We start from the raw sequence: 12,097 nt of genomic DNA on the forward strand, positions 1-12,097 counted from the left end.
GGCTGTAAGCTGACGAGCTGTTGGCTATCTGGCTGTAAGCTGTCGGCTATCTATTAGCTATTTATTTGGCATCCATTAGCTAGCTAGCTATTAGCTGTCTAGCTGACTTGCTGTCGGCTATCTATCTATCTATCTAGCTTTCTATCTAGCTAGTATTCTATTCTATTTATTATTAGTTATTTTATTATTAGCCAATAAAGCTAATTTTCATTGATATTTGAAATCAAAATGTAGGTAGAGCGGAATACAGTCGTCAGTATGAACGCGTTGTAAACGGCCGGCGGCTTACGTTGGGAAGTGGCGAAGTGACCTTAGCTGTTGTGGGCGTCGACCTTGGGAGGCCCGGCGCTGCCAATCCGCATCCAAGTCAGCGAGGGCGGTCGTCTTTCCTCGGGATAGGCCGCGACGACTTTCTTAACTGTCAGGGAAGATCGAGGTTCCAAGTCACTCCGGGTCGCAATGAATCAGGCGTTAGCCGTGTCACTTAGCTCATTAGCATTCACTCTGCTACCATCGTTAAAACAAAAATACATTCATTAATTAAAAAACACCGCCTTGATGGACATCGAACTTTAGCGGGTTTTTTTCTTAATTCTTTGGAACTGTTTAAGGGCGTTCAAGTGAAATTAAAACCAAAATGCAGTTGTATTAAAGCACTGGTGTCCAAGTCAAGGCCCGGGGGCCAAATCGGGTTTTCTTCGACCCGTGAAACCAAATCAAGCATTCCATGTTCATCTATCGAGCTAGCTAGTGGTTGAGCTCACTAGCGATCGAGCTAGCTAGCAATACAGCTAGGTAGCAATACAGCTAGCTAGTGATCGATCTAGCTAGTGAGCGAGGTAGCTAGCGATTAAGCTCATTAGCAATCTAGCTAGCTAGCGATCGAGCAGTCTAACGATACAGCTAGCTAGCGATCAATCTAGCTAGTGAGTGAGGTAGCTAGCAATTGAGCTCACTAGCGATCGAGCTAGCTAGCAATACAGCTAGGTAGCAATACAGCTAGCTAGCGATCGATCTAGCTAGTGAGCGAGGTAGCTAGCGATTAAGCTCATTAGCAATCTAGCTAGCTAGCGATCGAGCAGTCTAACGATACAGCTAGCGATCAATCTAGCTAGTGAGTGAGGTAGCTAGCAATTGAGCTCACTAGCGATCGAGCTAGCTAGCAATACAGCTAGGTAGCAATACAGCTAGCTAGCGATCGATCTAGCTAGTGAGCGAGGTAGCTAGCGATTAAGCTCATTAGCAATCTAGCTAGCTAGCGATCGAGCAGTCTAACGATACAGCTAGCTAGCGATCAATCTAGCTAGTGAGCGAGGTAGCTAACAATTGAGCTCAGTAGCGATCGAGCTAGCTAGCAATCAAGCTAGGTAGCGATACAGTTAGCCAGCGGTCGATCTGGCTAGCGAGCGAAGTAGCCAGCAATTGACCTCGCAAGCGATCAAAATAGCTAGCGATCGAGCTAGCTAACGATGGAGCTAGCTAGCAATCGAGCTAGCTAATTCTCTTTCTATTCAGCTAGCTGGCTATGCCCTTACATCACATGTGTGAAAGTCAAGGTCCGAGGGCCAAATCTGGCCCACAACATTTTATTCGGCCCGCAAAAAGTGACATTAAATGTGACATGCTCATATAATGAGCTAGGTAGTGATCAACCAAGCCAGCAATTGACCTAGCTAGCGATTGAGCTAGCTAGCAATCGAGCTGGCTAGCAATTGAGCTAGCTAGCAATCGAGCTCCTCTTTCCTGGGGAGAGGCCGCAATGGCTTTCTTAACTGTCACAGAAGATCGAGGTTCCAAGTCACTTCGGGTCGCAATGAATCAGGCGTTAGCCATGTCACTTAGCTCATTAGCATTCACTTGGCAACCATCGTTAAAACAAAAATACATTCTTTAATTAAAAAAACACCACCTTGATGGACATCTCACTTGAGTGTTTTTTTTTTTAATTTGTTGAAACTGTTGAAGGACGTTCAAGTGTACTTGTGGAAATTAAAAACAAAATGTTGTTCTGGTTCCACCGCTCGTATTAAAGCACGATTGTACAAGCTAAGGCCCGGGGGCCAAATTTGGCCCGCTACATCATTCTATTCGGCCCGGAAAAGCAAATCAGGCAAGTCATGTGCCATGCTCATCTATCGAGCTTGTGATCTAGCTAGCTAGTGAGGCAGGTAGCTTGCGAGCGATATAGCTAATGAGCAAGGTAGCGAACAATTGAAATAGCTAGCTAACGACCTAGCTAGGAATGATGTTAGCTAGCGGTTGAGTTAGCTAGTGGGTGAGTTAGCTAGCGAGCGAGGTAGCTATCTCTCTTTCTATTCAACTAGCTTGCTAGTCCCTTACATCACAGGTGTCAAAGTCAAGGCCCGGGGGCCAAATCTGGCCTGCTACATCGTTCTATTTGTCCCGCAAAAGCCAATCAAGCACGTCAAGTGGCATGCTCATCTGTCAAGCTAGCTAGCGAGCAAGGTAGCTTGCGAGCGAGGTAGCTCACAATTTAGCTAGATAGCAATAGAGCTAGCTAGTGATTGCACTAGCTAGCGAGAGAGGTAGCTAGCGATCAAGCTAGCGAGCAAGGTAGCTTGCGAGTGAGGTAGTTAGCGATAGAGCTAGCTAGCAATAGAGCTAAGTAGCGAATGATCGAGCTAGAAAGCAAGGTAGCTAGCGATCAACCTAACGAGCAAGGTTGGTTGCGAGCGCGGTAGCGAGCGATAGAGCTAGCTCGCAATAGAGGTAACTAGTGATCAATATTGCCAGCAAGCAACCTCTCTTTCTATTCAGCTAGCTGGCTCATCCCTTACATCCCTTTCTCTTTCTATACAGCTAGCTTGCTAATCCGTTCTACCGGAAACAAATTCCTTGTGTGTCCTACATACTTGGCAATAAAGATGATTCTGATTCTGATTCTGATCACAGGTGTCAAAGTCAAGGCCCGGGGGCCAAATCTGGCCTGCTACATCGTTCTATTTGGCCTGCGAATGCAAATCAAGTGACATGCTCATCTATCGAGCTATCTAGCGATCAATCTGGCTAGCGATCTAGGTAGTTAGCGATCGAGCTGGCTAGTGATCGAGATAGCTAGCGATAAAGCTAGCTAGCGATCAAGTTGGCTAGCAATTGAGCTAGCTAGCGATCAATCTAGATAGCAAGGGAGGTAGCTAGAGATGGCGCTAGTTAGCACCATTGCTAGCTAGCTCTCTTTCTATACAGCTAGCTTGCTAATCCGTTACGTCACAGGCGTGAAAATCAGATTTGTGTTGTTACAACTCGGTACAACTCATAAAGGCTAATGTAATCGAATCAAATCATTGCGATTGCCGCCGCTTCGCTTGACGAATGTTTCGCAAGTCACATTGGAAATTCTTGGACATGTCATGCTTTGTCAATTAGCCTGCGCCGTGATATTTATGTTTTGACCTCATCCGTGACAGTTAGCTGACTCCGGATGTCAGCTAACTCCGACGGGGGCTGCAACTGCCACGTTGTGTGTTTTGTTGGACTGTATTCAACTAGCTGGCTAATCCCTTACATCACAGGTGTCAAAGTCACGGCCCAGGGGCCAAATCTGGCCCACTGCATTATTCTATTTGGCCCGCAAAAGCAACTCAAGCAAGTCAAGTGCCATGCTCATCTATCGAGCTAGCTAGCAAGGCAGTTAGCTTGCAAGCAAAATAGCTAGAGTGAGATAGCTAGCGAGCGAGATAGCTACTATCAAGCTTGCTAGCAATCAAGCTTGCTAGGGATTGCGCTAGCTAGTGAGCGAGGTGGCTAGCGATCAAGCTAGAGAGGAAGGTAGCTAGCAAGTGAGGTAGCTAGCAATATAGCTAGCTATCAATAGAGCTAACTAGCGATCGATAAAGCTAGCAAGCAAGGTAGCTAGTTATCGAGCAAGCTATCTCTCTTTCTATTCAGCTAGCTGGCTAATCCCTTAAATCACAAGTGTTCAAGATAAGCCCCGGGGGCCAAATCATGCCCGCTACATCATTCTATTCAGCCCGCAAAAGACATGAAAGCAAGTCAAGTGCCATGCTCATCTATTGAGCTTCCTAGCAATCGAGCTAGCTATCGATCGAGCTAGCTAGTGATAGAGCTAGGTAGCAATTGATCTAGCTCGCAAGTGGTAGATAACAATCGAGCTATAGATCAAGCTATCTAGCGATCGATTTAGCTAACAAGCAAGGGAGCTCGCAATCGAGCTAGCTAGCTCTCTTTCTATTTAGCTAGCTGGCTAATCCCTTACACCATAGGTGTGAAAATCAGATTTGTGCCGTTACAACTCGGTACAACTCATAAAGGCTAACCTAATCGAATCTAATCATTGCGATTGACGACCCAGCGACCGATGTCAGGTGCGCCGCCGCTTAGCATGACGAATGTTTTGCAAGTCACATTGGAAATGTTTGGACATGTCATGCTTTGTCAATTAGCTTGCACTGTGATATTTATGCTTTGACCTCAACCGTGACAGTCGCAGCCAACACAAAACACACAACGAGTGACACTCGACTGTATTCATTCAACTAGCTAGCTAATCCCTTACATCACAGGTGTCAAAGTCACGGCCCAGGGGCCAAATATGGCCCCCTACATAATTCTATTCGGCCCGCAAAAGAAAATAAAGCAAGTCAAGTGCCATGCTAATCTATTGAGCCTTGTAGTGATTGAGCTAGCCAGCGATTGAGCTAGCTAGTAATCAAGCGATTGAGCCGGCTAACGATCGAGATAGCTAGCGATAGAGCTAGCTTGCGATCGAGATAGCTAGCGATAGAGCTAGATAGCGCTTGAGCTACCTAGCGATCATACTGGCTAACGAGCAAGCGAGGTAGCTAGCGATCGAGCTAGCTAGCAAGCATGTTGGCTCGCGATCGAGCTAGCTAGTGATCGAACTGGCTAGCAATCGAGCTAACTAGCAATTGAGCTAGCTAGCAATCAAGCTGGCTAGCGATCGAGCTGGCTAGCAATCGATCTAGCTAGCGATAGAGGTAGCTAGCGATCGATCTAGTTAGCAATCGATCTAGCTATCAAGCGATGTAGCTAGCGATCGAGCTAGATAGCTCTCCTTCTAACCACTTATATCACAGGTGTGAAAATCAGATTTGTGCCGTTATAACTAATGAAGGCTAACCTAATCGAATCTAATCATTGCTATTGACGACCCAGCGACTGGTGTCGGGTGCGCCGCCGCTTAGCTTGATGAATATTTCGCAAGTCACATTGGAAATGTTTGGACATGTCATGCTTTGTCAATTAGCCTTCGCCGTGATATTTATGCTTCGACCTTATCTGTGAGAGTCGCAGCCGCCGTCGAGTTAGCTGACTTGCTAGCTAGATTGATTGCTAACTAGATCGATTGCTAGCTAGCTCTATCGTTAGCTAGATCGATTGCTAGCCAGGTCGATCACTAGCTAGCTCGATCGCTAGCCAGCTCAATCGCTATCTAGCTCGATCGCTAGCTAGCTTGACATTTCGGCTAACTCCGACACACAACGAGTGACACTCGACTGTATTTTGATTCATTTTTTTTTAGAGGTCAGAGCGAACTTGGTCATATTAGTTGTGAATTATTTGTCAGCTTTGCATAATTTTCATTCACGTCCTCCCCAGAGGGCTGCAATCCTCGTGTAGCGCAGCGACGCATTAGCTCAAGCTAATGAATGGACAACCGGGTTGTTGATTCCGCCTTTTCCGAGACAATAATTTTACAGTAGCCTCCACATTTTCCTCACACGAGTGGAAAGTGCATCGCTCTGCTTTGCTCATTTGTCAAAATCAAAAAGGAATTGACGATGTCAGGCCGAGTTGTTGGACAAGATGAGCCTCGCGTCCAAAGGTAGCGTCGTGCGTTACGGAGCATTTTACAGATAAGGACGTTGCGATAGGTGGAAAAGAAAACTTTTGCGTTTTTTTTTTTTTGGGGGGGGGGGAGAGATTATAGGATACCTGGAAAAAATTGACGGCAACCTAAGGATGTACCTGAAAAGAGTTAATAATAATAATAACAACAACAACGACAATAATAATAATAATAATCATCAGCATCATCATTCAAGGATGTTCCTGAAATATAGTTAATATTAACAATACTAGTAGTAATAATAATAGTAGTAGTAATAATAATAATCATCATCATCATAATAGTGAGAATAAAAATAGAAGTAATATAATAATAATAATAATAAATAATAATAATAGTCATAATAATCATAATAATAATTATAATAATCATAACAAGGATGTTCTTGAAAAGATAGTTTATAATAATAACAATCATCATAATCCTAAAAAGAATGTTCCTGTAAAGATAGTGTATATTCATAAATAATAGTAATAATAATAATAATGGTAATAATAATAATAATAAATAATAATAATAATGATGATAATAATAATAATGATAATAGGAATAATAATAACAATAATAATAAGGATGTTCCTGAAAAGATGTTATTATTATTACTAATATTATTATTAGTAGTAGTATTATTTATAATAATAATAATAATAATAATAATAATAATAATAATAATAATAATAAATAGTAATAATCATAATAATAATAATAATAATAATAGTAATAATAAAAACAATAATAATAAGGATGTTACTGAAAAGATGTTATTATTATTATTACTAATATTATTAGTAGTAGTATTATTATTATTAGTATTATTTATAATAATAATAATGTAATAATAATAATAATAATAATAATGATAATAGTAATAATAATAAATATAATAATAAGGATGTTCCTGAAAAGATGTTATTATTATTATTACTAATATTATTATTAGTAGTATTATTTATAATAATAATAATAATAAATAATAATAATAATAAATAGTAATAAATAATCATAATCATAATAATAATAGAATAATAATAGAATAATAATAATAATAATGAGGAAGAAGAAGAAGAAGAAGAAGAAGAAGAAGAAGAAGAAGAAGAAGAAGAAGAAGAAGAAGAAGAAGAAGAAGAAGAAGAAGAAGAAGAATACATTTCATTTATAAAACTCCAATATTCTGTGTGTCCTGGAATTCGAGTGACAATGACAAAAACCCTGGCACTGAAGTGGACACCTTTTTGCACATCGTCTGTCGGTGAAAGAGTTAAAGACCCGAATGCGGCTTATACGAGTCTGAATTGAATGCAACGGAGTGTCTATTTTTCCAGCCTCGCCCGAGAACTGAATCGTTCGGCGGCTTTGTAACAGCGACCACAACGGGTTGGAATGAATTGACTCTTTTCAAAATTCCGGGATTGGCTATGAGAAAAACTCGTCGACGTGGTCTTTTGTCGCTGGCTATTAAGCGGCATGTCGGCGACAAGGAAATCAATGGCCATTATGTGACCGTGTGAAGTCATCTTTTTCGACAAGTGATGACAGACGCTAGAAGCTATGATTGGAACAAACTTCAAAGTCTGGCTGGAAATAACCGCCGCGCCGCGCCGCCCCGCGTATTTCTGCCTGCCGCGTACGTCCTAAAAAAAAGGGACACGTTGCAGCCTCTTCGCGCTGATGCTTAGCAACCTTTCAGCTCACTTTTAAGTCATCTTCATTTTTCAAATGACATTAAAGTGTAAGACTTCATTAGTCATATGCTAGACTTCATTTAGCTGGCTATCTATTAGCATTCTATTAGCTATGTATTTGTTATCCATTAGCTAACTGGACGGCTAGCTACCTATCTGGCTGGCCATGTATTAGGTATATAGCTAGTTGTCTAGCTGTCTAGCTATCTAGATGGCTGTCTAGCTAGCTATCGATCTAGCTAGCTCGCTATTATATATATATATCTAGCTAGCTATCTGGATGGCTATCTATTAGTTATACAGCTCGTTGTCTAGCTGGCTATCTCGGTAGCTGTCTAGATGGCTGTCTGGCTAGCTATCTAGCTGGCTACCTGTCGAGCTATTCATTAGCTCTTTAGCTGTCTATCTAGCGATATCGCTATTAGCGATCTAGCTATCTAGTTAGCTATATGGCTGGCTATCTATTCGTTATATAGCTAGTTGTCTAGCTGGCTATCTATTGGCTCTCTATCTCGCTAGCTATCTAGATGGCTGTCTGGCTCGCTATCTAGCGGGCTACTTGGCTATGTATTAGCTATCTGGAAATCTATTTAGCTAACTTGCTATTCACTATATAGCTATCTAACTAGCTATCTGGCTGGCTATCTATTAGTTATATAGCTAGTGGTCTAGCTGTCTAACTGGCTATCTAATGGCTATTTATCTTGCTAGCTATCGAGCTGGCTACCTGGCAAGCTATCTAGCTGGCTACCCACCCAGCTAGCTATCTAATTAGGTATCTGGCATTCTATCTCGTTAGCTGTCTAGCTGGCTACCTGGTTAGCTCTCTAGCTGGCTAGCTGGTTAGCTATCTAGCTGGCTACCTGGCTAGCTATCTATTAGCTATCGGGCTAGCTATCTATTAGCTATCTGGCTAGCTATCAAGCTAACGCGCTATTAGCTATATAAATATCTAGCTACCAATCTAATAGCTATGTCTTGAGAGTTTTGAAAGGCACATACAATACAATGTATAATTATGATTATGATTTGTATTGTATATTGTATTGTATAAATATGATGATGATGATGATGATGATGATGATGATGATGATGATGATGATGATGATTATTATTATCTATTAGCTAGCTAGCTTTCTATCTGAGTGACTTCCGGGTTGAGTGAACGCTGGCGCGTGTGGCTGCCGCTGCTCACCCACAACAAAATTTCTCCTGTGACTGAAACGTGACCTTGAGAGTTTTGAAAGGCGCTTATAAATTAAATGTATTATTATTATTATTATTATTATTATTATTATTGTTATTATTAGTAGTAGTAGTATTAGTAGTATTCGTAGTAGTAGTAGTACTAGAAGCATTAGCATTAGTAGCATTTAGTAGCTTCATCTAAATGAAAACGTTATCAAAGGACGGATGGACACAGAGCACATTTCCTTCAAATGGGATGCGATGAGAACAGCAGATCCCCTAAAATTGAGCCCTGCGGAACACCACACGGCAGTTTGCCAGTGAGAGCAAACACGGCTAAGACAAAAAAAATTGTGTCAGCAAAATAAGGCCGAAACCAATCAAAGGTTTTGCAAATGATAATAATAATAATAATAATAATAATAATAATAATAATAATACATTTCATTTATAAGCGCCTTTCAAACTCTCAAGGTCACTTTACAGTCACAGGATGAAGTTTTTTTGTGGGTGAGCAGCGGCAGCCACACGCCACCGTTCACTCAAACCGGAAGTAACTCAAATTAATAAAAACCTAGCTAGCTAGCTAGTTAATATATGTAATAAATTGCCAGCTAGCTTTCTAGCTAATAGATAGTAATAGCTATGTAGCTGTATAGCTGGCTATCTCGCTACTGATGAACTGAGCTGTAAAAGTGATCAAAGCTAAAAAAAAAAATTGCAGTTAAATCCAACAATCGGTAGCGTCTGACTGAGGGGAGTCGCTGGAAAAGGTGGTGGGCAGGATGTGGAGGGTGCAGTAGGATTTTCCTTGCGGTTGTCTTGATTTTTGCAGTCCTCGAGAGTGTCTAGGACGGTGTCATTTTTTCCCCCACCGTCCTAAGTGTCCGTAGAAGTCGTATTTGGTCCATTTTTTTGTGGCACCAAGTTCATTTTGAGGTAGAATCTGTGCTCTGCATCATCTATATGATGGCACCGAATTCCCATAGCGAGCAAGGCTGACTGCGTGCTACGCTTCCTCAATATTATCGCAGCGAATTTAGAATGGTCGCACAGCACCTAATGGCTTATTGCAGGAGGGAATGCTAAATTAAACATTTGCGCCCCCATAAATATTTCATGGCATTAACCTCACAGTGCTTCAGGAATTGCATTTTTTTTTTTGCGTAACAATCAGACACTTTCTTTAGCACGACTTGGGATGTTCTCCTGTGTACGTCGTTCATCTCCAAACTCCGGCCCGGGGGCCAAATGCGGCCCGCGGTCAATTTTTATCCGGCCCGCAGCCTCTGTCATAAAATCAAGAACGTCTGGCCAGCGTGTACAACTGACGCATTGGGCAGTCGCGCGGGTAGCTGAGTGTGCTGAGTGCTGCCATCTACAGGCTCAATTCGGAACAGAAAATTAGAAAACATGTCATTGACTTAAGTATTTTCGAAAATGGTGATTTTCGATATTTTTTATATTTTTCTAAAATGGCGATTTTCGATATTTTTAATATTTTTATAAAGTGGTGATTCACAAAATGTTTAAACATTTTCTAAAATGGCGATTTTCAAGCTTAAAAAAAATAAACGACTGTTTTCAACGTTTTCAAACATTTTCTAAACTGGCAATTTTCTAAATGAAAAAAAAATCTAAAATGGTGATTTACAACAATTACATTTTTTAATGTCAATTTTCTACATAAAAAAAATATAAAATGGTGAATTTCAAATGTTTTCACAAATGTTCTAAAATGGCGATTTTATAAATTTCGAATAATTTGCTAAAATGGCGATTCTCAAACGTACAAAATTTTCTAAAATAGCAATTTTCAAAATCTAATAAAAGAATTTAATGGCGATTTTTGATTTTTTCAAAAATGTTCTAAAATGGCTTTTATAAATTTTGAATAATTTGCTAAAATGGCGATTCTCAAACGTACAAAATTTTCTAAAACAGCAATTTTCAAAATCTAATAAAAGAGTTTAATAGCGATTTTTGATTTTTTAAAAAAAAAAAAAAAAATCAAAAATGGCTATTTTCAACGTTTTCAAACATTTTCTAAATTGGCAATTTTCTAAATTTAAAAACAAATTCATGGTGATTTACAACATTTCACATTTTTTTAAATGTCAATTTTCTACATTAAAACAAATTATAATATGGTGAATTTCAAAAGTTTTCAAAAATGTTCTAAAATGGCGATTTTATAAATTTTGAATAATTTGCTAAAATGGAGAAAAAAAATTCTAAAAGAGCAATTTTCAAAATCAAATAAAATAATTTAATGGTGATTTTTTTCAAACATTTTCTAAAGTGGCGATTTTAAAAATTGTCAAATTTTCTAAAATGGTGATTTACAAAATGTCAAAACATTTTCTAAAATGGCGATTTTCAAACTTTTTCAAAAAAAATTAAATGGCTGTTTTCAACGTTTTCAAAAAAATGTTAAACTCTTATTTTTAAAAATAAAAAAAATTAATGGTGATTTACAAAATTTTAAATGTCATTTTTCTACATAAAAAAAATTACAAAATGGTGATTTTGTAATGTTTTCAAAAATGTTCTAAAATGGCGATTTTCATAAATTTGTAATAATTTTCTAAAATGGCGATTTTCAAACTTTTTCAAATGTAAAAGGCTATTTTCAACGTTTTCAAACATTTTCTAAATTGGCAATTTTCTAAATTTAAATATTTTTTTATGGTGATTTACACTATTTCGATTTATTTAAGTCAATTTTCTACATTAAAAGAAATTATAAAATGGTGATTTTCAAATGTTTTCACAAATGTTCTAAAATGGCGAATTTCGACATTTTTAATATTTTTCTAAAGTGCCGATTTTCAAAATTGTCAAAACATTTCTGAAATGGCGATTCACAAATTTTTTAAACATTTTCTAAAATGGCGATTTTCAAACTTAAAAAAAAAATAAAAGGCTATTTTCAGCGTTTTCAAACATTTTCTAAACTGGCAATTTTCTACCTAAAAATTTTCTATCTAAAATCTAAAATGGTGAATTACAACAATTAGATTTTTTTTAAATGTCAATTTTCTACATAAAAAAAACAAAATGGTGATTTTGTAATGTTTTCAAAAATGTTCTAAAATGGAGATGTTATATTTTTTTTTAATAATTTGCTAAAATGGTGATTTTCAAACTTTTACAAAAAAATCTAAAGTGGATATTTTCTAAAGTGGATATTTATGTTCGATTTTTTTTTGAAAAACTTTGAAAGTGGCGATTTTCAAAATTGTCTAAAATTTGCTAAATTGGCGATTTACAACATTTTAAAATATTTTCTTAAATGGCGATTTTCAAACTTTTTCAAACATTCTCTAAACTGGCAACTTTTTAAATTAAAATATATATATAAAATGGTGATTGT

At 38.4% G+C, this 12,097-nt stretch overlaps 1 long non-coding RNA gene across 1 annotated transcript in view; it reads right to left on the reverse strand.

Annotated features, from left to right (window-relative positions):
* The window catches only part of LOC148895283 (uncharacterized), a 73,916-nt gene that overhangs the window by 28,625 nt on the left and 33,194 nt on the right, over positions 1-12,097 (reverse strand). The window contains exon 2 of the long non-coding RNA XR_016115637.1: positions 290-418. This is a non-coding gene — a long non-coding RNA (uncharacterized LOC148895283). The remainder of the gene's footprint in view (positions 1-289; positions 419-12,097) is intronic.

The sequence above is a fragment of the Hippocampus bargibanti genome, linkage group LG07 (assembly GCF_051943395.1).
Source record: "Hippocampus bargibanti isolate YZ-2025 linkage group LG07, ASM5194339v1, whole genome shotgun sequence".
Taxonomy (NCBI): Eukaryota; Metazoa; Chordata; class Actinopteri; order Syngnathiformes; family Syngnathidae; genus Hippocampus; species Hippocampus bargibanti.